Source organism: Sparus aurata, chromosome 19 (genome assembly GCF_900880675.1).
Source record: "Sparus aurata chromosome 19, fSpaAur1.1, whole genome shotgun sequence".
NCBI lineage: Eukaryota > Metazoa > Chordata > Actinopteri > Spariformes > Sparidae > Sparus > Sparus aurata.
In genome coordinates, this window is record NC_044205.1 from 9,720,489 (window position 1) to 9,746,951 (window position 26,463).

General features: G+C 43.1%; 1 long non-coding RNA gene across 1 annotated transcript; it reads left to right on the top strand.

Annotated features, from left to right (window-relative positions):
* Positions 1-26,463, top strand: LOC115570437 (uncharacterized). Its single transcript, XR_003981767.1, has 3 exons — positions 1-159; positions 15,346-15,560; positions 26,071-26,463. It is a non-coding gene; the product is annotated as an uncharacterized LOC115570437 (long non-coding RNA).

Consider the following 26,463-nt stretch of genomic DNA (forward strand, 5'->3'; position numbering starts at 1 on the left):
TGCTTGCTTGGGCGCACCATTTTGGTCCTGTTTAGGTTGTGATTATGTTTATTTAGCCTTCAGTTTGCTTCTGTTGAGTTATCTTTATAATCGATTTGAGCGGTAACTGTGTGGAACCTCCCTTCTTCGTTGAGGTCCTGACTGAGGCGGACATAACAAGTGAGTGCTCAACCAAACCAAAGTGCTTGAGAGACCAAACAATATGTCAGGTCTTAATGATGATCACTACCTGTATATTTTTGTTGATATTTTCAATCCTGCATTGCATGTTTGTTAGTTTGCAGTCATTTTCATTCTGGCCTTTGCTAATGCATTGTTCTGCATCTGTGCATGTTGGCGGGTACCACCAAGAGTTGGTACTGTACAAACTAAACAGAGACCTGCTTGTGAAAATATGCTCCTCAGATAGATTTTGCACCCAGGCTAGCTGTTTCCCCTGACTCCAGTTTCTATGCTAAGCTACGCTAAGCCTTGCTGTCATACATATTAAACAACCAGGGATCTAAGGTGAGACGATCAATAAAAGAAGTGGAAAATTAAACAAAACAAAAAAATCCATCTTGGATTTCATTATGCAAACGGGCTGGCTGAGTGGCATGCATAAGCACACGTCCTCTCATTACATACTCCTCCACCGCCCAAATTTTCACATATGAATAAAACAGCGACTGGCCAATAAATGGTGCACCCACTGTTGTTAAGTTATACCTCATTGTCGATGTATGCAGTGCCTTGCTCTGGGGCCTTAAGGCAGAGATGATGGGCACTGCAGATGTCACACAACACTGGGTGACGAGTCATGTGACAGGAAATGTTGAGGAAAGTTTTCACTTCCTGAGGAGATTCCACACAGACGCATCACTCTGCGTGGCATAGCTGCAGGAAGGCTGACAGCATCGCATCAACCCGCAGTTGGCTGAGCTGTATTTTATTTTATTATGTTTCACACAACCCGTGATTTATTTGTAATTATTGCAAGCATCCCAGATTGTTTTCTATGGTGTCCCATAGCAGTGCCTGTAAGCTTTGTTCATCCATCAGCTGATGGATCCCAATGATCTCGCTCATGACACTTTCAATATCCTAAGTACAAAAGAAATATGGACAATAATTCATTAGTCATTTCATCACTTTGTACGGTGTATGAATTCAAAATATACATTTTTTCCTAATAGACATGCCTGGGGAATCAGATGCCTGTCTGAAGTTTCCTCAGGCTACAGGACTGTGGACACAAGCAGGCTACCACTACATGCATGTTTGTGCATGCACAATGCACATGAATGCTCCGATGCTGCTCTCAGCATTTGGTGAGTAGCGCAACGGATACAAAGTACAGAGGCAGCATCTCAAGTGGAGGAATGTTGCAAAGTAAACTGTGGGCAGAAAAAAAAGAAGAAAGAAGTTTCAGCACTGATGATGGACGCAGCAAGCTAAATTCTTCACGTCCCTTTCATGCCATAATAAGGAAGTTAACTTACCTGCAAACCAGCTTACTGACGGACTACTCATCAAAAACTGTTGCATTCCTTGACTACATATGCACGCATCTAATGTCAGTTTGCTGAATTTCTTCCTCTCTGAGATGAACTTGTTTCGAATGTTCAGGTCTTTCTCCCATCCTCCCTCAGCCGACCGCAGAAGTTAGCGCATCCCGTGGGAAGCGGAGCAATTTCAGAGTTAACGATCTGTACATGCCGAGACAAAGCCTGTGTGTAATCTTAACACATGACATCTACTTCAATCTTGCACGTTTGATGCAGTGGATAGAGAAATGTGCTCAAATCCACGCAGGGTTTTGCACTTTAGGTATGAGCATCTTCCTCCGTGCTTACTGATTACATTCAACCAGAAAGTGTAGAGTCGATTATCCGTCCTGATCTAGCCTGCCGCGGCAAAAGAGAGCCAGAGTTCGGGCCCCTGTGAGTATTAAACACAGCAAGAGTGTCTTACCTGAATCAGTCACCTGACAGCATTAGGCTGTGGACAGAGGCAGTTTTTCTGGGGTAACAACAAATGGCCTACCCTCAATAATTTAAATTAGAGAGGAGATTCTTATAGCAGATTATAAATTCATATTCACATAGTTTAAACAGTTTTTTTGTAAATGGCAGATGTTTAGGCCCCAGTCCAAAAGTTAGGGCTTAATACTGTATTCTTTACCTCTATGCACGGAATAATTCTTGCTGGTAACGTGTATATGTCAGCCGTCATTTCCAGGTAAAGTTTTAGATTTCCCTCTCCGACACCATCGGCTTTGGAATCGCACACATTTTTTATTTATTTTTATTTTTTTCTGCCCCTGAAAAGTCAATAGCAATTGATCAGAACATACCTGGGCTTCCCTGCGCGGCCGCCATACTTCAAACAGCAGCGCCCCAGTTCGAAAAAGCTAAGGTGTTACTCTTTATTCCCCCTGCATCAAACACATCCTCGATCAAACGTCAAACTCTTCAAACAAGGTGTCATCTGCAGCTGTCCGGTCGGGTTTGATGTGAGGAGGTGTAATGATACAAAGGGGCTGCTGAAGCTGTACAAGACTGAGCCTGCTTGGCTGCCACCTTCTCTGATATCCCCGAACAATATCTGTAGGAAAAACAAATAGAAACTGACAGTGTACACTGCCCGGCTCCGTCTGTTCATTTATGACTAATTTCTACATCTAACCCAAAGCCACAATTCACTGCCTGCCGGTGCCAGTTAGGAATCAATACTTCAGACTGTTGTTTTTAGCATTCACAGATGTAGACACACTTGCTACTTGGCTGGCATACCTGTGGGCCCGAGCGAAGGAAACCACTAATACCGGTCTAGCGTGGTCACAAATCAAAACCAACTCTCTAATGGCCCTACCTGTTTACACGGGAAATCAATCCATTTGAACTATGTACAATTCGCTACACCACTTTACTTGTGGGTTGCTGCTGTTTTTTTTTAAACAAAAACGGACACAAGCGTCTCCGGTTTCACCGCGGGGGCCCCAGCAGTGGAAGCCGGCAGCCTCACGCAGGTCCGAGCGACAGCAAAAAACCCAGCTCGGGTCCAATTTGCTGCAGGTCTCCCCGAGGAGAGGAGCGGTGTTGATTTTGGCACTCGCTTCCAGCCCCTACCAACAAATCCTGCCTTTTTTTCCCCTTTTTTTTCTAGACGTGTTGGCTCAGGATCTCACTGGAGAACTGGGGAAGGGGAAGAAGAAGAAGAAGAAGAAGAAGAAGGGGAAAAGAGAGAGAAAGGGGGGAGGGAAAAAAACAGCCCCGGGGCTGGAGGAAGATATTGTATGCATGTGCACTCAAGCACAAGGTTTGTGGCCAGCTGCTTAAGGATTTTTCTGGGGAGTCAAGATTATCCACAGAGTCAATAGAGTAAGGGAGGGAGAGAGGGAGTCTTCTATGCTTATGCCAGTGCAACTCAATTCTACTGGGGTAACAGAGAGACACTGTCAGCTCTGTTTTTTCTTTTTTTTTCTATTCCACTTTTTCAGACTTGGCCCGTAAGAGGGCAGCTCCATGTTGCTCAACATGCGCACAACCGTTCGCACCGTAGATCAGTGTGCGGACTGATTCGCAGGTTGTACGAGTGAATTTTTAAATCCAGCGCGCCTTAGTAAAACCCTACAGGGGATAGGACACTCCTGGTAAGTAAGAAATGTGAGACGGGCTTCACATTTTTTAGGTAAGACCGGCGTCAAAAACTCACTGTTCAGCTAACGATCATTCTCAAGCCAACCCCCTCGTTTTCTTTTATTTCCCTCTAAGAACAGCGATGTCCTCTGGGATGTTGTTATCTTTACAACTCTTAAGATTTTTTTTAAGCTTTCATTTGAGATATTAAAGTGCGAGAGAGCGTGGATCAGGAACAACAACCCCTCCTCCTCCTCCTCCTCCTCCGGTGGACTGAAAACGGAGCGGGATAAGAGCTGTTGCCAAGGTCACAGCTCTGCATTTGCACGGCCATGGTTGTCAAAGGGCTGAAAGGGCTCGAGCCCTTGAAACACCTTCTGGCTAGCTCCTGCATTCTGCATGTGGTGAAACCGCTGAAGGCGAAAGTGAGACGGAGAGAGAGAGAGAGAGAGAGAGGGAGAGGGGAGAGAGCGGCTGGGAGGATGTGAGGGGGACAAGGGCAAAACGAGAAGGGAGTCTGCATTTCACTGATACCGAACCCTACCACACAGTCACACTTTGAATAATTGCGAGGGACAGGCTGTGGGCACCTCTGAGCCAGAATGCAGGCCAGAATAATACCCCTCCTCGGGGTTTTCTCTGGCATCCCCGCGCCGAGGCCTTGACGGCGGCGCCATGCAAAGCCAGTTAGCAAAGCCAGTTAGCTACCTACACTAGTTATAGACAGCACTTCATTTAAAGAAATAACTTTAACCCGTAGCTCCACCTTTTTTTCTTTTTTTTTTTCCGAAGCAACGACACATTCCAAATGTCTCAATTGAAGCCCGGCTGGCTGAATAGTCTTTTCGGGGCGCTTGCATTGTGGATGGACAGCCTTTTCAGACAGCTTTTTAAGGGTTTGTCAGACAGGAATTTAGATTGGAGTCTTACATGACCCCTTCCCATGGGTCACTCGCTGGATAGGCCGGAGCTTTTGTTGGCACACCTGTGCGACGACGCTTTGAAAGAGCTACAAGCTCTCGTTTCAGGTTTTGTCCCGACGTTACAAGGCAGAGGATGGGTAGAGAATGGCCAAGTCTCAGGCTTCAGCAGGTGATTGTATCAGACTTTGTCAAGGATGATAACGGTATGTTAAATAAATAACTGAAAATTGATTTCAAGGAAACCAAATAAGATTTCACCGGAGCATAATGAACAACGTCTGATTAATCTAAGTACGAGATGAAATGCGTGAAATCATCAGCTTCAGGATTCATTTCTGTCCTCGACTACTGCTCTCCGACACGAAAATGAGTGACATTTGCAGGGTGACAAATGTACAAATGAATAACCACTCGCTGTCAAAAGTTGTGACTTTGCCTTCTTCATCCCATCATGGCAACCCAATATGAGCCCGCAACACTGTAGTTTGGCTTATAGGCTGAAGTCGCTGCCAAGATGAGCGAAAACAGCAGTGAGTGGCAGCCGAGCTACAGCGAGTGACAACAAAACCTCCTCAGCGTTTTTAATGGAGCACAGGGGCAAAACTTCAGCAACAACACTTTTTAAGCATGTGTTATTTCAATCGCTGGCTGAAAGCAAGTTTGTAAAAAGATGAGCGTGAAGTTTTTAATCGTTATTTATTCAGGACGCACAAATAACCCACACTGCAACTATTTATGCATTAGACTATTCGCTGGATTTAACCGACAACTGGACCGCTCACAGTGGACTTGTGGCTGTTTTGGATTTAATTTCATTCATAAAACCTTCACACAGACAAATGGAATTTGCTAAAATTGCCACTTCTCCAGATACAATAGTGCAAGGCCAAGACTTTTTGAATACATTATTTATACATTTTGTGAACGTTTCAGTGTGGATGAATTCCAACTTAAAATTACTGCTACTTAAAATGAGGGAAGGAAATATTAGGAAGAGGATGAGGAGGAAAAAAACATTTTGTGCGCGAAAAACAACTGGTATGGCTGACATTATGAGTTTGAGATTGCCGTTAAAACATATGTTCCAACATTTTGGTCAATTTGCGGGCAGTGAGTTGGGGTGTCAGTTTTGGTTATTTGGTTATTGTGCTTTCAACAGCCCAACACCCAACTGATAACTAACTGGTTGATTAGAAATAAGAACAAAACACAAATGACATGAATTACAGGAGACACTCCTTTTATTCTTATACTCAATTGACTGAGTGAGCGCCAGTGTTGTTTGACGTGTGCAGGTCGAAGATGCTCTGAGTAAGGAGCACACTTGTCCCCTGTAGCTGGACACATTTCATCACTTCTTTTAGTTGCCGGGCCAGCACTGGAGAAAGGAGCACGCCGGACCGCATCTGCATGTCGGCACTGATGAAAGTTACAGGTAGCTGTGAAGTCAAATGTCATTAGGAGCTGTACCAAAAGTCAGCTGTCTGAGTTAACGTTAGCATTTATGCTGTGGCTAGCCTGGCTTTTAGCTCATCCTTCGTCTTTTCCCCTTGTTTTTGTCAAAGTAGCTCTCGATGGCATAGTGGGCTCTGGGCACTGAACTAGCTCTTTAAATCCCTCACTGTCTACAGCAATACTTTGGTTAGACTGCTCTGACAGACGATCATTAAAGTTTTGCAATGCAGTCTGTATGGCCTCTGGGGAGGCTTGCACTGATAAGTTTTCAGCAGAGGTTACCTGGTGGCATTCATATGCTCCAGGGGCGGTTTCATTTCCTGACCTATGAAGTCATTCTTCTGACTTTGTTAGTTTAATTATCTTTACGTCTTATTGTGGAAGCAACATGGACGCTACAAACAAGCTGCGTTGTATTTTTACATGGCTTTATTCTCTGGAGCAAATTTTTCCGAGTATTCTGACACATCAGAATAATAACAGTCACATAACCTTAACATTACCGCCAACTCAGAGGAGCAAATCAATCATGTAGTTAAAAGAAACACTGTTAAGCCCATCTGGTGTTATATCTATTTTATCTGATGTTTGTGGACTGGTTTAATCTATTCAATGCATTACCATCAATAAGACATCTGTTTGCAGCGAGACTGTCCTGTGTGAACCACATATCTGTAAAAAAATCAGAAAAACGTGTGACGATGCATTTTTCAGCTAATCCGAGAGGGTTTTTGAGGAGTTTATTAAGGCACGATTATGGAGGAGGAGCTGCAGGAGTAAGTAGCTGTAGTTATAGGGTATGGTGGGTGTGTGAAAGTCTGTGGTGAAGAAAATAACTCTGCTCAGTGTGTTTTCCCTCAAAAACTCTGCTGGACCAGCGGTGTAACAGTGCAGCAGAGAAGCTGCTCTAATAGCGCACCCCCATTGTCATTCACATACACGTCTGCAAACTTTTTAATCAATTAATATGTTAACTGATGCTCTTAATTTTCTGAAATAATAAAAGGCTGCAGATCAGTCATCATTGTCTATTTGAATATTGTATATGAGTAGATTAAGGAACCCAATTAATGATTTAGTGTACAGTAAACTAGAGACATTGACATCCCTAGCAGTGATTAAGATGAAAACTGAGACATGAAAGCACTCTCATCTCTCATGTCTGCAAGCTAGATATGGGGCTGCAGTGAACTTAGCTTAGCTTAGCATAAAGACTGGACACAGGGGAAACAGCTAGCCAGGCTTTGTGCAAAGGTAACGAAATCCACCTGACTCATCTATCCGACTCAATAAATAAGCAATGCTTAATATTCCATTTGTTGAGTTCATGAAATAGCTGTGCTTGCTGTCATCATGCTAAGCTAAGCTAACCATCTCCTGTCTCTAACTTGAATTCAGCATACAGACATGACAGTGGTATCAATTTCCTCTTTCAGCTCCCAACAAGAACTTGAACTCCCAAAAGTTTAACGTAAACACCAATGTCTTTAAAACGCCACCCATGCAAGTTGTTGCACTAGCTTTCCTTTCCTGTTACTTCAAGTTTCAGACTCGTCAAAGCTCCTCCAAAGCCATTGAAGACGTTACATTTTGGCGAGTACTTCCTGTGAAATCACTTCTATGACTTTGCCATCTAAAATAAGTGAAGTGAGCCAACAGCACATACTGTGTGCGTAAATTAAATTAATTGCTCAAATCATAGGAATTCTTACAAATTGTTGGATGTCCAAGTAATAGTTGTAACCAATAAGTCTAAAAAGACATAGAGGCACCTAAGTGGAAGATATTACATTTATATCTATCATCACTATGCTAAATCCACATCAGCGGACATAAACTCACAGTTACAGTGCTCTCATGACAGCTGTCTTTCATCGACTGCCTCTCGCACAACATAGTAAAGTTTCTTTCTTTTGTCCACAAACAGAACTCTGCGGCGGGTAAGAGCTACAAATGTACTGTACGTTCCGTATCTAATCTTAGCTATCAGACACCAAACTTGGCCATGTTTGTTTGTGCAGGTAACATCTGCACTGAGTGAGAGGGGCCGCTCGACCACTAAGTGTTGCATCCCGGCGAGGAAATCTGGGAAATCTGAAAATAGCCCCGAGGCTCCCAGTGTTATTGTAGGGATCGAGGTGGATGATGCAGAAACCATCGGGAAGCCACAGTGGGATGGTATTGGACCGGGCTTTGTTTGGATAAATACGTTCTGAGATTACGTGGTTTGCCAAAGTACAGCCACTCGTTTTCTCTTGTTCAAACACTGGGGCTGTTTTTCTTTGAAAATGCAGGCGAAGGAGAAAAAACCAAACTCGGCTTCCACATGTTGAAAATGTCCACCTTGAGTCGTGATATACTGCCTGGACTCGTGGCATTTCGCAAATGTGAGAAAGGAGAGCCAACCAAAGGACCGCTGTAGAAATAAAAACGATAAAACTTTAACTAAACTCAAAACTTAAAGCAACCAAAAGTTACGACACTTGCTCACCCTTTACGACGTCCAGTTTGTGACAGCTTTGGGGAGCATGTGCAGGAAAGAGTTGACAAGTTTAGTGCCTACCTCAGCCGAACATTTTATGGCGACAACCTCTCAATATGGTCTGCTTTTTGAGTTGGGGGATTATTATGAAAACATACCTGTGAGCTTCCGACAGCAGCCGACTGACAGGTCCTTCAAAGACCTCACCCCCATCGCGCCTCTCCGAGCGCTGTGATCATAAAGGAGATTTTTTCCGGAGCTTTTCATAAAGAGAGAGTTCAGTGGGGTCAACGCAGGCGTCACGTCCAGGTTGCTCTGGTTTTTTTTTTTTTTTCTGAACACCTGGCACCTGCTTTTCTCTTCTGCGAGCGGAAGCCGGGTCTGAAAAAGGAGATAAAGTGCTGATTGTCCCTTTCCTGCCTTCTTTTTAGACGGAAGTCGGGGGTATTGAAGTGAAACCACTTGCCTTTGAAGATGCCTCCCTGGTTACTCTTCACTCCTGGGGAGTCTCCCTACTAGTCTCCGCTGATTAATCAAAGTGCTCCATCATCAAACATTGATGCTCACACGATTCACCGGCGCCTCAGCGGAGCGTATAATGTCTAGATATCATCATGCCCTCACAATGGTAATTGAAGGGCAATTGCGCATGCCATGTAAAGATACGGGATCCACCGCAACCAGTATGCAAGATGTAAAGCAACTTGCTGCCTGTGTTCCAGATCTTCATGTAAGGCAGCCAGCCACACAGCCATAAAAAGGCCTCCTCCAACCACATCTGACAAAGCTGCTCTCAGATGTGATGAAATACATAATGAATAAGCTTGTGTGTGCCTGCACAGGACCCTCCTGCTTGTTCAGTACAGGACTTGAACTGCTTTGACTAGCAAGAAGATTGGAAAGGGCCACCAGTGCCCTAGTTCAGATTTTGACCTCTCAATATTGGATAGTATATTGCATAAGGAACCCAGCCGGTGGTGCAGGGGTGGCCTCACTTTGAATCCCCAAGCCACTTGGGGTCTTGCTGGGGTCTTTTTGGGACCTTTCCTCAGTGAAAGTGTTACCTTTGCGTGTAAGCCACATTTAATACAACTGCCATCTCTGGCATCATGGACTTTTCTATTCCAAAGACTTTAAAGGAAACATATTATGGTTATTTTCAGGTTCACACTTTTACTTTGGATTACTACTGGAATCTGTTTATATGTTCTAATGTTAACAAAAATCATCCTCTTGCTTTAGACGCTCTGTTTTAGCTCCTGTTTCTTTAAGGACCCTCCCAAAAAAATTACACACAGTTGCCAAGCAATATAATTTATGCAGGTTGACCATTTCTTTGTAACACATGCCTAAATAGCTATTTTCAGTGGATGTATATCAACAAAATTTACATAAGGCAGCAACACATATATCAACATATCCTCGGAGGCAAAACGGACCTCATCACAACAGAGCCAATGCTGGACGAAGTAGCATCGGGGTTCAAACAGAAAGCAATGCTAGAAACGGTTACCTGCATTAACACGGCTGCTAGTTATGTAGTTGATGTTAAATGAGGCTTGACGTTCACACAGTTTCTTGTCTCAGTATTACATGGGTCTAACATTGGCACAGACTGGAAGTAGCCACATTAGCCAAGCAACACACCAATTTACCAGGCCGACCTACAAATATAACAGTGAACAACATGAAACATGGAATGAAGTTGGGACTTAGGCATCTATTCCTGACCTTGTACAGTAACTGGTCATTGCTGATTTGTCCTCAATGTAAAATCCACACACCGTAGAGCTTCTTAAGTTGTTATTATTATTATTATGATTATTATTAATATTATTATTATTATTCAACAGTTGGAAGGCACTCAAGTTACCCAAATGTATGTGCACAAGCATTGAAATAAATAGTTTTTCATATTTTCTTTTTCTCTGCAAAATGCAATGAAAATACAATATATAGTTGCGGCTGATATAGTTTAATAATTAGTCAGATAATAAACTAATGTTTTTTCCTGTTGAAAATTAAGACAATTTTCTACCATTACAAGTGTTCCTAAATTGATGGAGTTAAATATGCAAATGAGTCTACCTAATAAATTATGTTTGCATACATTTCCAGAGCAGAAATCTGTACCAAAATGAAAACCTAAATGTGTATTTTGGCTGTTTTCTTTCAACTAGTCTTACAGAAGAAGTATGAGAATAGGAACAAAAAGTTATGGAAGCAAAACATCCCGAATTCTCAAAACAGACCAGTTGGTTGGACACCTGCTGAGTCTCCCCTTGACATAATGGAAATCCCTGAGAACTACCTAGAGGTGAAACATTGTACCTGACCAGTATCCAAAAGGAGTGCCTGAAGCGGTAATATACAGCAGCCATGACACAGATCTGATATACAATGAACAAATTTGAGTAGTGGTCAGTTCAAGCTGATCTGGAAATTTGAAAAGAGTCACAACAGCAGAAAAGGAGGTCTGTTCAGTGTCAGCTCTTGTCCTTTAACAGCTGTCTGATGGCTGACATTTCTAGCGTGTTCCAGAGTCCTCGCTGGTGGCTGTTTTGGTGTTATGGTTGAGTACAATGACATTAGAACGTTGGTTTGGGGCCTTAAAAATAACTTGTCTGTGGTAGGTAGTTGGAGACATGTTCCTGTAATTTAGCTGGGAGCTGTCCATGTTGTGTGCTCTGCAGCGCAGGGAGAAAGAGTGGAGAGCGATGCCTGCTGTTCGGAAAGCAAAGTGTGTGGTCGCGGTGTTGTGTCTCACCTAACCAGCACTACCCTGATGAAACCCAAGCAGCGAGGCCGACGCGGGGCAGGAAAAAACTGTTCATACTCTCTGCTCGGAGAAGTTCTTGGAAAAAGAAATGAGAGAAAAAGTTGGCCTCCAGTTAATACTCCTCAATTTCCGTTGATGTTTGTCCAAATGCTGACACCTATAAACCGCTGACATATAACATTCTGCTTCATTTCCTGTTTTGCAGCGCATTTTCAAAAACGCTGACGCCGCGCAGCGCGAATCACCTGAGAGTACGTCTGCTTTTGCGCTTGTGAAAATCGACACGTTCGTCTTGCGCTGATCCTCGCAGCCCTTCAGACTTGACTTCGCTTTACACAATGGAACATCTTTGAGCGTGTTCGACACCACCATCAGAGCTCTTGCAGATTTAACATGACAGGTTTAAATGGGGGAAATCTCTATCTGGAGGACATGCTGTTTTTGGAACGCCTTTTCATTGAAATTAATTTAATTCCAGGACGGACTGGACAAAATTGAGGGCAGCTGAAAGAACACTATTTCCCCATCTGTCCTTAATTTTCCTCCCCATCATGTAAGTCAGTCAGATAATTGAATTATGGGTAGCACGCGGTCTATGCTACACTACTGTATAATAAAAAAAAAAAGGGTGGTCAAGATGTCAGGTGCATGCCTTGGCTGTGAGAATTAAACAGTAAATGCAACAGGATTCAACACTGAGGAGGAAAGAGACTGGGAAAAGAGAGAGAGCGAGAGAAAAAAAGAAAAGAAAAACACCGGCCCCTATGAATTGTATGAGCTCCCCTGTAGTTGAATTATAGATCTGCCTCTGTGTGTTTGCCTGGATGATTGACAGAGGGGGTAGGCACATCTTCAGACCCCATGCCCCTGCCATGAAAGTGAAATGAAATCTCAAAATGTACCGCAAGAGCTCTGCAACTCTCAGCATCTCTGTTTTCTGACTCAATGCCAGCGATAGGCAATGAAATCTCATTTGACCATAGTGGCTCCCTGCAGTAATAATCCTTATTCCCTTATGAACCGTAGCACTCGTGGGAAAAGGTCCTGACTGTACTCCCTGCCTATGCGTAACTGTCATTCACCACGTTTGCGCATGTTTTCCTGTGTCGAACTCGGAATTTTTTCATAATTCAAATGTTCCTGGAGCCGAGTAAATACATTCACACACCCTGTGATACATTTTAGGCTTGAGGTGTTTGTTTTTTTTTTCTACAGTGAAAGTTTGTATCAACCAATCCCAGAATGTCAAAAGAAATGTGATATCAATAAATAAAAGTATTGGAAAATATTGTGGTTAGGGAGGACCGAACCTATAATCTTTCCCTAAAACAGCCCATAAGACGTTTTTTTTTTAAACCTTAAGCATGCAATTATTTCTTTCTATAGTATCTGCATGTGGCAACTACAGCATGGTATTGTATTCCTTCAGATGTAATTTATGATTAATCTGGTTATATTCATGAATCAACGCAAACACAGGGAATAAATATTGGCAATACGTGTTTCTGCAAAACCATGAACATGTTGAAACCTTAGTCTTTTTTGTTATGTTCCATAATGTTGAATTTTATTATTTTTTTTGTGGTGACAATGTTGTGTTTGCGGTATGGTTAATGTTGGGAGCAAAAATAACACAATCAACTTATTCTCGCTCTCGATTCATTAAAAAAAAAGGGCAGCTTGATTAGTAGCCTTAAGCTTCAAGCTGTGATGCTCTCCCTACCCCTCTGCCATCAGTTCCACAAGTGAAGGGCTCTGCGGTCAAGTAGCAATACTGCTTTATATGCAATATTCAGTTAGACTTTGGGCTTGATGACAAACCTTTGTTTCTTGTTATGACGTACTATGACTTTTTGAGTCAAACAGTTGTGGTTTGGTAAGTCATAGAGTACAGTGAGTGACGTACGCAACATAACTGACGTGAGTGCATTACTTACTCAACGTGGGTAACGTCATTTAGTATGTCAACTTGCATATCATCACTCTTGCTTCTGGGTCACAATCTGGAAGCAAACCCTGGTCTCCGGAGGGTAAGTCCAGTATATCACCCGCCCAACCATCCTACAGACACAAGAAGTTTCCCTGATGCCCCGATGCCAGTTCAACAATATCCTGTAGTTTCACACCCAGAAGAAACTCAACATCAATCTCCTTGACAAATGCATTGCTTTCCGTTGACTTCCTCACAATAACGGCTAGCCTAGCATTAGCAGAAACAGATGTGATACGGCTATAGGAGAGTGAACAGTAAACAGTGTGGCTGATGTCATGAGATCAACTGAAAATCAGTGACGCTGGATTACATGTTGCATTGTTTCCTGTGAGTCCACCATCAGTAGGTGGGCACATGGAATCCAGCATGGGAATGGCAGGCTACTAGTTTCAAACAGAGGTTTGATTTCATAAAAATCTCAAGGATCACAACCTTAAGGCCATGGGAGGATCGCAGTCACGGTTAAAAGAAACCGACGTGCTAACCAACAGCAGTGTTGTTCCTTCAAACATCCTCTCAAACGTCCTCTCTTTTTCTAACTTGTAATTCTATAACTGCATCGGACTATACCTCAACCTTTTGCATTGAGGCCAGTGGTATCATTGCACTGTCTTAAGAAATCGTTGTCAGGAAAAACACAAACACAGGTTGTTTTATGTGTCTATGATCAACCCTGTTATTTTTCTGGCTTGGACAGTTTTAGACAAGCAAAAACTTAGTATCTGTACTCCCTCCGAGGTATTTCCAGTATAATCGATAACAAAGACTACAATAACAATGTCTTGCTTCCAATGAATTTCTGAACAGTCTTTGCTTCGGGAAAAGTGAGCGCTGTCTCTTTCGACTCTTACAGACGAATGTCAAACTTAATGAAACAGAAAATGTAAATCTGTTGCCTGGGAAATCGTGCTATCATCTAATATAGTATATAAGTTCACACAACACATACAATTTTCACCTTTCTTATCAATTTATATACACATTCCTGTTTGTGGGATCCCAGTTCCTTATGCTTAGTATTCTGGCTACAACGGCCGTGTGGAAGCCTGTAAAGTATTCATCATTAAAGTTCAGTCAATCCAAGTGCCTGACTTCCTCCCTCACTTAGTGCATAGCACTTCTGCAGGGCGCACGGTATTTAATTTAGCCCAATCTTTATAAATCAGCAAAACCATTCTTCTTCTTAATGGAGAGGAAATGTGCATGGCATGTCAACTAGTGGTTAACCTCGCAAGAAGTTTCCCAGTGTTAATCTTGGAGGAGCATCTGAGCTTTTTAATAGGAAAAGCCAATTAAAAATCAGTTAACATCTCTGAATCCTGCCATATACCTTTTCCCTTTGAAAAAAAAAAAGACACCTGAATACCTGCACTGTTCCCAGCGGTAACCAAGAGACCCATGACTGCACCTAATCCGCAAATTATATAACACACGGGCCATTTCCCTATGTAATTCCGCGGGAAACAAAAGGACAGTTATTTAAGGGGAGCAGCGATTCTGCACAGCGCTGGCAGGGGCACGACGGTGGCTGCCGGAGAACAGCCTTTTCTCTCTCTCTCTCAGCACCATGAAATGAAAATTTACATTCGCTTAGTGGTGCCGTGGTGCTCGGTGGTAGACAGCTGTATTTTTAATGAGAGCGGGGAGATTTAATTACCTCTGTTTTAGCGGGCAAGAACTCTGCGGTGCAATGACAAGGGGATATTCAGTGCAGGGAAAGAGGTGGCAGATGATTTCTCCGCTCGCATCCCAGCAGTCGCCGAGCCGAGGCGAGCCGAGCTAGCTGGCACCGCGGCTGCAATTAATCCAAATTTATTCCACTACTGTACAAGGCTGATCTGAAGGAGACAGTGGGGATAGTCAAGGTGGTGAGTCTCCAAAAGAGGAAGAGGAAAACAAATAAATACACCTTTAAAAAAAAAAACGTCTGCAACCTCCAGATACTTTGCTGACGTGTACCACTCATATTCTAATGTGATTATTAATGTTGGGGATTTTCCCCCCAAGGCCTTGTTTTTTGTTTTTTTTTTCATCACGTCGGCAAACTTCTTCAAGGCCACATCTGACATCTTCATGCTTATTTCCCTCCGCAGAATCCGAGTCTCTACAGAGGTGCGATGGCAACAGTTATCAGCCCGGCAGCGCTTCAGCACGAGGCCAGATAAACCCTCTTCTTCTGCACAGTCGTCACTCTTTGAACTGATACGTGGCATCAGTGCAGATTTTAATGTGCACTCTGCATTCCAATCAATGAGCAGAAGACTTGGATTTCAGTGTTCAGCAACGGCATCAAAAACAAGCTCGATTGGTGAGACTGAGAGATTATCACTGTCTTCATTTTCGGCTCGAGATGAATCAATTGGCAAAAGAATCAATTTGAGCGCTATCTGGCGTCTCCACCCACCCACCCACACACGCACACACACACATATGCACACACACACACGCACTGTGACTCTGAGATTTATTTTATCATCATGGGGAATGATTCGAAACAGCGGAGTTTTCCGAGAGCTTGGTTTTGAAAAGTTAATTCTATCTGAGAGGGAGATAAAGTGGGTTGTTGTGACCATCACGCCCTAATTGAATATTCACAAAGATATAATGGAAGCTCTGATAGCCATCACTGCCGTTGTATGAAAATGATAATAAGTCAAGGTCGAGGCAGACACGTACGTTTTCCTTGGCTTGAGGCGCCGATGGAAGGCCTCATTCAACATGCTAAACGATTTCTCTGTAATTCTGCATATACTAATTAGCAGTTAGAAAAGTAAACAAAAAGTGAACTCCAAGCACATAATGAGTGAAGGAATGTTTTATAGTTGTTGGTATTTCACTATGGAGGGTGCTTACCATTAATTTGAATTTTAAATACTTCTTATTAAATCAGCTGTAATTGCTTTAATTTGTCCACTTGAGAGCAGGAGACGTTTTGAACACAACATTTACACACAAAAGTTCATTATTTCAATGTTCAAGGTGGTTTATTTGTCATCATACTGTACAACACAGGTTGCATAATGTAATGTAAATAAAACAGTTTACATCCAGCAGTCACTTCATCAGCTCTCACCCTCTCACCATGAGAAAGTACTTTAGCGGCTAAATGCTGCAATCTGTACACAAGCTGTTCGCTAACAGAGCTAGCTGACTAGTTAGCCGCCAACACAATTAGCAACTAGCTGCTGTTTTGGAAACGAGGCTGATGAGAGTAGTTAGGCTTTACTTTAGCCAACAAAACTGAAATGGTTGGCTCAAAAACATTGAAATGCTCCACAGAGTTGAGGGGGGATGCACAGAGAGTCTATCAAATACACATTTGATTCAAAATAACATACACTGGTAGATTTTATGGACCTTGAATCAAGTGTTTTACTTGCAATACAATACAAACGACTTTGTTTCGAATTTGTAAGATATCTGTAAGGGTAAGTATCATTTCAATAGGCGATCATTGAAAATAGCAGCCAAATATTGATACGATGAAAAGCATTTCAACACTTTCATTATGTATGATACACTCTTGACTGTATCCCTGTTACATCTAACATCAGTAATCAGTTTGTGGCAGTGTATTGCAGATACTCCAGAAACTAGAATATGGAGCAGTATCACTTCCTCGCAAAAGTTATCATAAAAACATACCAATGCATGTTATTTTGCCATAAAAACGTATTGCATTAAAACAGGAAACTTTTCTTATTAATACGTATCCTATATATATCTTGTTATAGCGTTTGTACAGTGATACATTTTTGTGTTACAAGTTGGAATCTGGGGACTTCTCATGTTTATCATGGTATGATATGATGATATCATGATAATACAATGTGAACAATTCCTGTTGACCTTTTGACCAATAACTTTTTCACATTATAGCAGGATTCTGATCCATTTATTCATTTTCTCGCGTGGCAACAATATGCTTCCGAATCAGTTTGTTGGTTTTAGATATATTCAAATCAACACCGCGAGAACTTTAATAGCAATTCTGAACAAAGGTGGTTGATTTGCTGAGTCTCACTCCAGGTTGTAGAAATACTGCCAAAAAAATCCAATACGTTTTATCACGCCAATAAATAAAATCAATAACAGCATAAACCTGACGGCACTTGGCGGAACACTATCCCGACTGCTCGGTGTCGATGCCGATTCTCTGACTTCAGTATGAACTGTCACACTTCCTGGACTGGTGGAAGAATGTTGCCTGTGAACATAATCTAGGCAGCAATTACATTTTCTCCAAAATCTATTCGGCAAAGTAGATTAGCTGTGTAAGAAGTATTTGGTAGGAGCCATGATTGGTCGCACAATATGTCTGCTGTGTCGATTCACTAGGTATGCATGAGTTCCAGGGGGAAAAAAAACATGTCTGGTCATACGTAATAACACTAAGTATGATCCATGATTTAATCAGCAAATTGATGCAAGTTAATAACAATACCACGACTGCCTGGGGAAACTGCCTGTATAGAATTCTCCACTCAATTATTTTAATCCAGCGGTTCATTTTTTATTCATTTGCTGGGTCGGGTAGTTCATAATTTAGGTCCCAGAAAGTAAAAATTCAGCTATGGAGCAATTAAGGGGCTGTTCAGCAACGGAGCCCAAATTCACCTCCAGCTAATGTTTATAATATTCAAATACCGCCATGGATTCCTCTGTATCATTATGAGTCCTCACTGCGCTACAACTTTTGAGTCGAACATGAGAATAGTTGGAGGCAATGTGTTCCTTGGGGTTTAGTGGAAATTAAAGTTTTAGAAATTGGTTCATGCCAATCAATGTGGTGAGTTAAGGGGGGAGGGGGGAGGGGAGGGAGAGGCAACGTAAGGGAGAGAGATGCAGGAAAAGAGAAAAATAATGAGGCCAAGAGTGCAGGAAGCATAAACCGCCATGATGATTGGAGTGACAGTGACTGAGTGGAAGAGGAGGGGAAGACACGCAGGGAAAAACCCAAACTCGTTGAGTTCATCTTCATCCAAACTCCTCTGCAGCACTTGTCTTCTTACAAACTGCCAATCCACCCGGAGTGTCTCCTCGCTCCATCATCCTCCACCACTCCGTCCTACCCTCCCCTCACGCTCGCACCACCACCATATTTTCCTTCCCCCCCCCCCCCTTTCCCCCCTTCCCCCTGTTCCATTACCCCCCCTCCTCCTCCTTCTCTGTTTGGATTTGGGCAGACTTGAACTCCCCCCCACCCACCCCCCCACCACCCTCTGTCCCCCAGCCAGCTATGAATCACATGGAGGCCAGGGACCCAGAGGCTGCCAGGGCCTCCTGATGACTCCCAGCCCGGCCATAACAAGTGGCTGACAGCTCTATTTACATAAGACCAGCAGGCAGCGTGGAGAACCAGCCCGGTCTTAGTGACACACACACACACACACATACACACGCACACACACACCCTGTGCAAAAGGCCGATATGTCATAATAACACTTGGAGGGGGTATGAATGAACGCCCAGCTCCGAATAAAATGCAGGAGATGCACAGTCAATAGGTTTTATGGCCTCGGGGCGAAGATCCAAGCATTTGTTTTTTGGAGTTTTTTCCACATGAGTGCAGAGTGCAGAGCGGCGGTGGGACCCAGGGGGCCCTTTAGACCTCTATATCCGCCCCAGTCATACGTCTCTCATCACTAGATACCAGGGAGAGCAGAGTGAAGTATAGCCCTGTTGATTGATGTTTAGCTGTTATATTAGGGGCTAATGTGCCTCTTTGACCTTTCATCTGGACACGAGGGGCTGACCTCTTTAGCCGTAATAATACCCGCGTTTCAAAACCTGTGAAAATGATTATCTACTATCGACAAGAATGCGCTTTAGGTTAAAAGGCGGAAAAAGTGGAAATGCGATATCTGCCCTCGCTATCGAATTCTGAACTTGAAGTAGCTGCTTCATTACGAGGTGGACTCCGGTATCACGCGAGGACACCGGTTTTCGCAGGTGCGCTGTTGCTTATTTACCCCGGTGGGTAGCTGAGGGGGGAGATGGAGAGCGCATACTATCTCTCCCAGACTGACAGCTGGGGAGAATGTTTATGAAATAAACATGGGCCTGATGCAATGCTCAGAACCCTGCTCTGCAGTGGCCTTGGAAGCCTCCTCCTGTATCATCCTCCCCCCCCATCCCCGCCTCCCCCTCCCTTCTTCTCTTTCTTTCATTCGCTCTATCTTTCTGCAATACATAAACACACATATACACACTAACACACACACACAGACACATTCCCCAGAGCTGTGGATACAAAGGTGCTCATGGGCCTAATGGGGTCAAACAGACTGTAAATCAATTGTTAAGCCTTCTCTCCAGAGCCCTGCTGCAGAGGACAGGCTGTGCCACTGGAGCCCCTTCTCTCCACTCCACAGGAGAGTCCACAGCATAAAACAACATGTATCAGGCTGTGCTGAGGCTTAAATCACTGTGGAAGAATTATTATTATTTTTTTTTAAAGCACAAATGTTGCAAACACAATGATGATTTATGTCGCCGAGGGTGCTCTACGCAGCTTATCAGTCCTGAAGACAAGCGTGATGGATTGAGTTCATGGCTTTGGAACCCTTTTTTCAACTCACTGTACTTTCATGAACTCTTCTGACTGAAACATGCGCTCACAGCTCCTCCTCAGGTCCAAATGGCATCCTGCTAGAAGTGAGCTCCAAATGCCTGGATTTATTAGCAGGTATTAATACAGCTACATAACAATACTGCATAAAGTGTGATGAACATCTCCGGTAAAGTTGAGTTCAAGACACATTTTTTCAATCGAAGTGAAGTGCGGGAGATGGCGAGTGATTCTACTGTCCCGACACTGGTCGGAAGTTCGTTCCACCACTAAGGTGCCCGAACAGAGAAGGGTTGGGACTTTTTTTTGTTGTTGTCTCACACCCAATAATATGCCTGAAAAGGCATATCATTTTCTCATTCATCGGGCTACTTTTTGTTTTTCGGGGCAGTGATGACTCCATAGAGGACACACACAAAAGAGCAGATGCAGTAGCACTCTACACGGCCTGTGTTGTATGGATCATTCAGAGCAAAATACTTACTTTTGGCTGACTTTATTATTGAAATATTGATAGCGAATTTCATATTTGTTTGGCCATCAAATACAAGCAATTCTTTTTTACTATCATTTGACTGTACACAGACATTTGGATGCACAATTGTATGAAACAGGGCCTTTATGTTATTATTTTCTTTTTTTTTTCCCAGTCTATATGTTTTCATCTAGAGGTAAATATCTGACATGTGTTTCCTAAAATGTTTTCCGCAACCGTCCGAGGCCACACAGGAGACGGTGTTTGTTAAATTTTAACACGGCTGATTCTTATTGTCAGTATGTTTCTCCCTGAGACAACATGTGTTAATAAATCATAATGTTGGAGCTTGGCATTGTGCTTGTCAGCTGACTTGAAGTGCTGTTGAAAGACTAATGGTGGTTCTGCATGTTTTATTAGCAGCCTGCAATTTACTGCGGCTCTGGCAAGTCAATGCCGAGCCAAAATAGAGGCCGTGCTGAGAGAAATATCTTTTTTTAGGTGTAATGAAAGCCGGGGCCTGATAATACCTGATTACATTATACATAAGGACGTATTGACGGCGATGAATGCGCAATCTCTCACAACAGAGTCGAGAACAGACGTTTCTGCAGCCGATCAATAGGACAAAGTTTGTTTTAATCATGGCCTTGAGACGTTGCTCATTACGAATCAAGTGGTATTGAGTGAATAAATCACTTTAATATGCATCTAATTCCTGAAAGCAGACACTGAAAAAAACCCTCCCCAGATGAACTCGGGGCTCAGCGCTTCACAAGCATCCAAAACTCTGACTAATGTCCTGAGCAGCTCGGGCCGTTGCTAGGAATAACAGGCCCCGGTCACTGTGGAGTATTGGCCTCTGTGTGCCATTATTCCCACAAACGACCGGAAAGAAAAGTCACTCGCCGGAGTAACAGCTCCCTGGACGAGAGGCTGTCGTGCAGACTGTGAAGAAATACACAGGACGGTTGTTTGCCCATGCTGCGAGGAAGAAAGAGCACCAACATCCTGCTCGAGTGCTCGCTGTATGTGTGCGCGTTTGTGCGTGATTGGTGGCGAGGGGGTTTCTTTTAATGACGAATCCGTGATGGAAGGTGGCCCTTCGCTTGGCTCCGGTGTCCTGTTTCTCCGCGAGCAAAAACAAAGTTCAGCCGGTTAAAAAAGAAGCTCTGAAATCTATTCACATCCATTCAGAGTCGGTGCTGCGGTTTGAATGCTTTACAGGGGCAGTTAACAAGATTAATGGTTCCTTTTTGCTTTTTGGTCCCCCTTGGTTAGAAATTCAGCATGATTCCTGTTTTATTATCATAAAGTGAGAATGAGCTGGCGACCTGAAATGTGTGCGTGGTTACAGATGTGACCTCAGTTTGTGTTATTCTAACTTATTTGAGTAACAGACGGGCTGTCAGAATAAGTGACCTCACTAGCTGACTCATATCCTCAAAAGCTGTGAAAATTAGTTCCTCAGTTCCATCTACAACATTAACTTAAGTCATTATTAGTGCCTGACATGTATAAAAAAAATCTTGTAGATGTGAAGCTTCAGTCGTACAGACCTGAGATGCGACGGATGATCTCATTGGATGAGTTCATTTTCAGTGGGTGGAGCCAAACATATGTATGAAGTTTGACATTGATTTGTAACAGTAGCCATGAAGTCTTGATAATGTTGATCTTGATGATCTTGCTCCACGCAGCAACAGTCTGATCTGTACGAGTCCATCTTAAAAGAAACTAGTCTGGTTTCAGCCTCTGAACAGGACAGGAACTGGCTGCGGCGATGTCAGGTCTGCAGAGAAAAGAACTAGGCAGAAACAATATATAACAATATCCACATTATAAAACTTTCACGCTGTGTCACATTTATCTTTTGGCCTTCGTAGCTCTTGGTAAAAGCCGTTGTATAAAATAACCTTTTAAAGCATTTTTCATTAAATCCCAGCCGGTGTCCACGAGGAACCGAACAGATCCATGCGGTTTCCCCTCGCGCTGTAAAACAGTTTGCGAAAATCTGCCGCAGCCAAATGAAAATAACCAGCACGAACTTATGGGAGTATCTGTTGCAATGTCAATAACTATGTGAACACAACTTTGCTAGTAAGTTTTAGCACATAGGAGTGGGGAAAAAAAACAGGAGCTAGGAATGCAAAAAACGCTTCTACATCAAAAAATAAGTTAGAAAAGAAAACTACGGTGGAAATGTTAAGCAACCAACGGCAGAGTTAAAGTTATAGAATGAAAGTCTTGGTTTAATATCTGAGAAATCAACATTGACTGAAGTGCCAAGAAAGGATGTGTTCACCACATTTTTTCCCCAAACTTCAACCAAAATGCTTTTGTAACCTAAACCACATCGCATGGAACTGTGGAGTTTTTATTCATGGATTGGTTTGATACATAAATTAATATAATGTAGCATAATTTGCGCACCCTCCATTTATTGTTTAATGTCACTGTGGGCAGAATATAAACCAGTTAGCCAGAACGGTATAACTCCCTGCCTAAAACTGTGTAGGTTCCCCCTTTTCCAGCCAAAACAGCTTTGGTGCATCGAGGCATGGACTCCGCAAGGCGTCTGAAAGGTGTGCCGTGGTATCTGCCGCCAAGACGTTTAATAGACGAGTTTAATAGAGTTTAACAGAGTTTAACCAAATTTAAGTTTTTGTCTCAACAGCGGACAGTCTTGAGCTTGATTTTGGAAGAATAGGAAGCAGCAGTTATCGATGCACTGTTAAGCTAAGTTCTGGTGAGCTTATCTAAGGTTATCAAATATTTTCACCGTTCGGTGCTTCCACTCCTCCGTGCTGATATGTCGGCTCCAATCTGATGGCAAATGAATGATAGCTCTGTCCTGCAACACGGGGCTGCTCGGCGATACCATCGCAACTTGACTTCTGTTCCACCCGTCACCTGGGAAATATTTCCCTTTTCACCCTGCTCGCTGCTCACCTCGGCCCCATAACTGATTGACACGCTGTGAGCGTACTTTACTTGTGTTCCCACTCCCCTGGCCAAAGTCTCTCACAGCACCACTGTCAGTCAGATTACAGTAGAGCCATTCTTGATGCTATCTTAACCTGCCTGACTCGCCCCCGTGACAGCCATCAACATTAATTCCAGCTCTGCCGTGACTAATTGGTTTGTCAGTCTCATTCTGATATTTAGCTATCTCTGGCTGAAAGCTGCAGAGTATACCTGCGTCCGGCGCTTTTCATGTCAAACTCTAGTTAGCAGATGTTGCAGCACGCCGTGTTCTGTAGCCCCTAACCCGTGTGGACTGAATCCTGCAGGCCACGAGTTATGAGACTGCACTCTCTACTGTACTCCGCCGCCCGTAATGATCTGCTGCAGGAGTTCACTTTGCAGGGTGTTGCATCATGATCAGTGATAGCATGAATCATGACAGACAGCCGGAGGGGCACTTAGACTCCTGCATTCTCAGCTTCGTGTCATTTTTCGTTATCCTGAAAAGGGCTCGAGTCTTGGTAAGTGCAGAAGTTAAGTCAGAGGTCAGAACTCATTTCATAGCTGATTTGGTCACATCAAGTTCATCCTATTTCAGCGCACCTCGGAAAAAATAGCGTGCAGTTTTTAAACCCCCGGGTGATGAGTGTGCCGTCTTCAGCGCCGGCTGCAAATATGAGGAACTCTTTTGCCGAAACACTAGTGCTTATGTTTCTGTAAAACAACATACTATTGGTAAGTTTTCACATTTTTGACACTTCAAAAACCAACTGAAGTACAGTTATATTCCTGGTTATAATTAATATCTATGCACAATCTGATTTTGCCACGATGATGTCTTACCTGGAACATCATAATCAGTGTTGCCTCAGTACCAGCTTAGCAACTTTGGGAGGCGATGGGATGGTAATGTTTTTTGCTCTTTGGGTTGCATAAAGCAGGAGTCATGCAGAAGATCTAGGAAAGTTTAAGTAAAAAATAAAAAAAAATGGGGGTTGCGCCACTGAGCATCGAGCCCTAAATTTGGCAATATATAATTCAATTTATAATTCAAATTTAGAATGCTGTTACATCATGAAGCTGTTTTTACTTTAATATTGACACCTCACCCACTCTGCTGACAAAGATGATGTCATATGATTGACAGGTTGAGAACAGCTACCAAATGGACCTTGAGGTGAAGGTGTTTGGTCAACAGTTAATCGTGTCCACAAATACAGTTATGGAATTATAACTATATAAATGTATAAACTTAGTGTGACACCTCTGGGAGACGCCTGTACTGTGCAATAACCACATGCATATTCACTCTTATGTACAGCTTTATACATAAGAGCTTTTCACCCAAAGCCTGGTCCAATTAACTGAGCTGGTGTGTTTTAGCGTGCCGATTCAAACGAGGCTCCGGGGCCTCTAATGCTGCAGGACGTGGGGGGGGGAGGCGTCTCACCCTGGCCCAACTCCAATTACACCGCTTCTAAACTTCTTACTGTAAAATTTCCATATTTCTCCCACAGGCCCAATGAAGAGTGCAAAGCAATATTTCTGGCAGGAATAAAAGAACCAACACAAGGGAATCTCCCTTCAAGAAAACCTGAGGGGGCAAAGCAGTAAATTTCAGCTACTTTTACAGCGGCGTTCTCAAGATCTGAGGAAATTGAATACGGCGCTGATACAGCCCGGGCGCTTATTAAGCCCAGCCTTTTGTAATAGGAGAGCGGCTTGTTCTACAGCAGGTAGACTTGCCAAGAAAAGGGCGATTTCACTGAAGCGGCAACACCAGACCGAGAAGTGGTGAGACAAGAGGATTACTCACTACCTGAAACATGATGTGGACGGGGGAATGGCCTCGTTCCAAGCCTTGTCAGCCGTGCCTCCTCTTACCCCCGCTGTAAATGTACACGAGTCCTCTAATTTGAGAATTCTCTTTTGCGCAACTCGCGGTTGATTTCTGCTCAAAGCTAACAATGACGTTACTTGCTGTCACGAACTGGAAATGTTTACTTTCGAAAACATTAACTGGGAACGCTCGAGTTCATCTGACAGAGCGCTCTTGTCTTTTACAGCCGTTAAAGGTTTTATTGTTCAATAAAGGGTAATTGGGGTGACGCAAAGCCGGTGTTGGTTAAATGTCAAAGTGACATGACGAATATAAAAAAAATAACACCTCTCTGTGTAGTTCTCCGACCTGCCAAAATAAACAGTCGCACTTATTTTTTGATGACTTCAGTTTGTCAGAGCCCTTCAAGAGATTCCGTTCTGACACGGTGTTTTAAATACATGTGGATATTTTTGGAACTAAATGTGCTTCCTGGAACTGTTCAATGGCCAGACACCTATGGCAACAGTGAATATAATGCAGTTACACCACTAGAATATAAATTCTTGTCGCTTATTTTTTATTATTTTTGCATATTATTAGATTTGCACCAGCTATTCCTTCAACTATTCCAAAATTCTTAACTATTACCTTGTCTCCAACTACTATTGGTTACCCCAGTAAAATTCCAAACTTGGCTAGACATTTGACATTTGTACTGTTCAAGTCGACGCAAGTTCCAAAAATAACATCTTCACTTGTTGTAAATGTAGGTAATGACTTTATTTCTTCATTTATTATGATGCGTTTCAGGGGTAGTTAGTAATTATGACGGTTCCAAAGATAAAATGTCCGAACAAGCTAAGCTAACTGTTTAGTTACTCTTGGTTAACTCTTGGTGCTGTGGAACTTCACTTAACTTTTTTATGTAGGTTTAGGTTTCAAAGGATTACTTACACTTTTTTTTTTTTTTTTATTTACCCAGGCTCAGCTTGGCATGCGTTGCTGTGATGCACGTGACGTGATGACAATGAGCTCAGGAGTCGGGGGTTGAAGGCGTGGATGATGACGGTTGGCACCGCTCATCTCTGGCCCCGAGGCCTTTTGGTTGGGAGGCAGCTGGGAGCTCGGCTCAGGTGGAATGAGGTCATGGCAGTCATGTGAGACAGGAGTAGGTGGGGACCGAGAGACAGAGCAGCTCCATAGGTTATTGTCTCATGGCTGCTGTCCTTGCGGATATGCACGTGTGCGCACATGCCAGCATGTCTGCTATTGACATTAAGGCTGTATTTATCAGAACTGCTCAAAGTGAAGATTTGTGCACGTGTTCAAGAAAAAACTAAATCATTCACTTACACTGTTATGCACAAATGTAAGA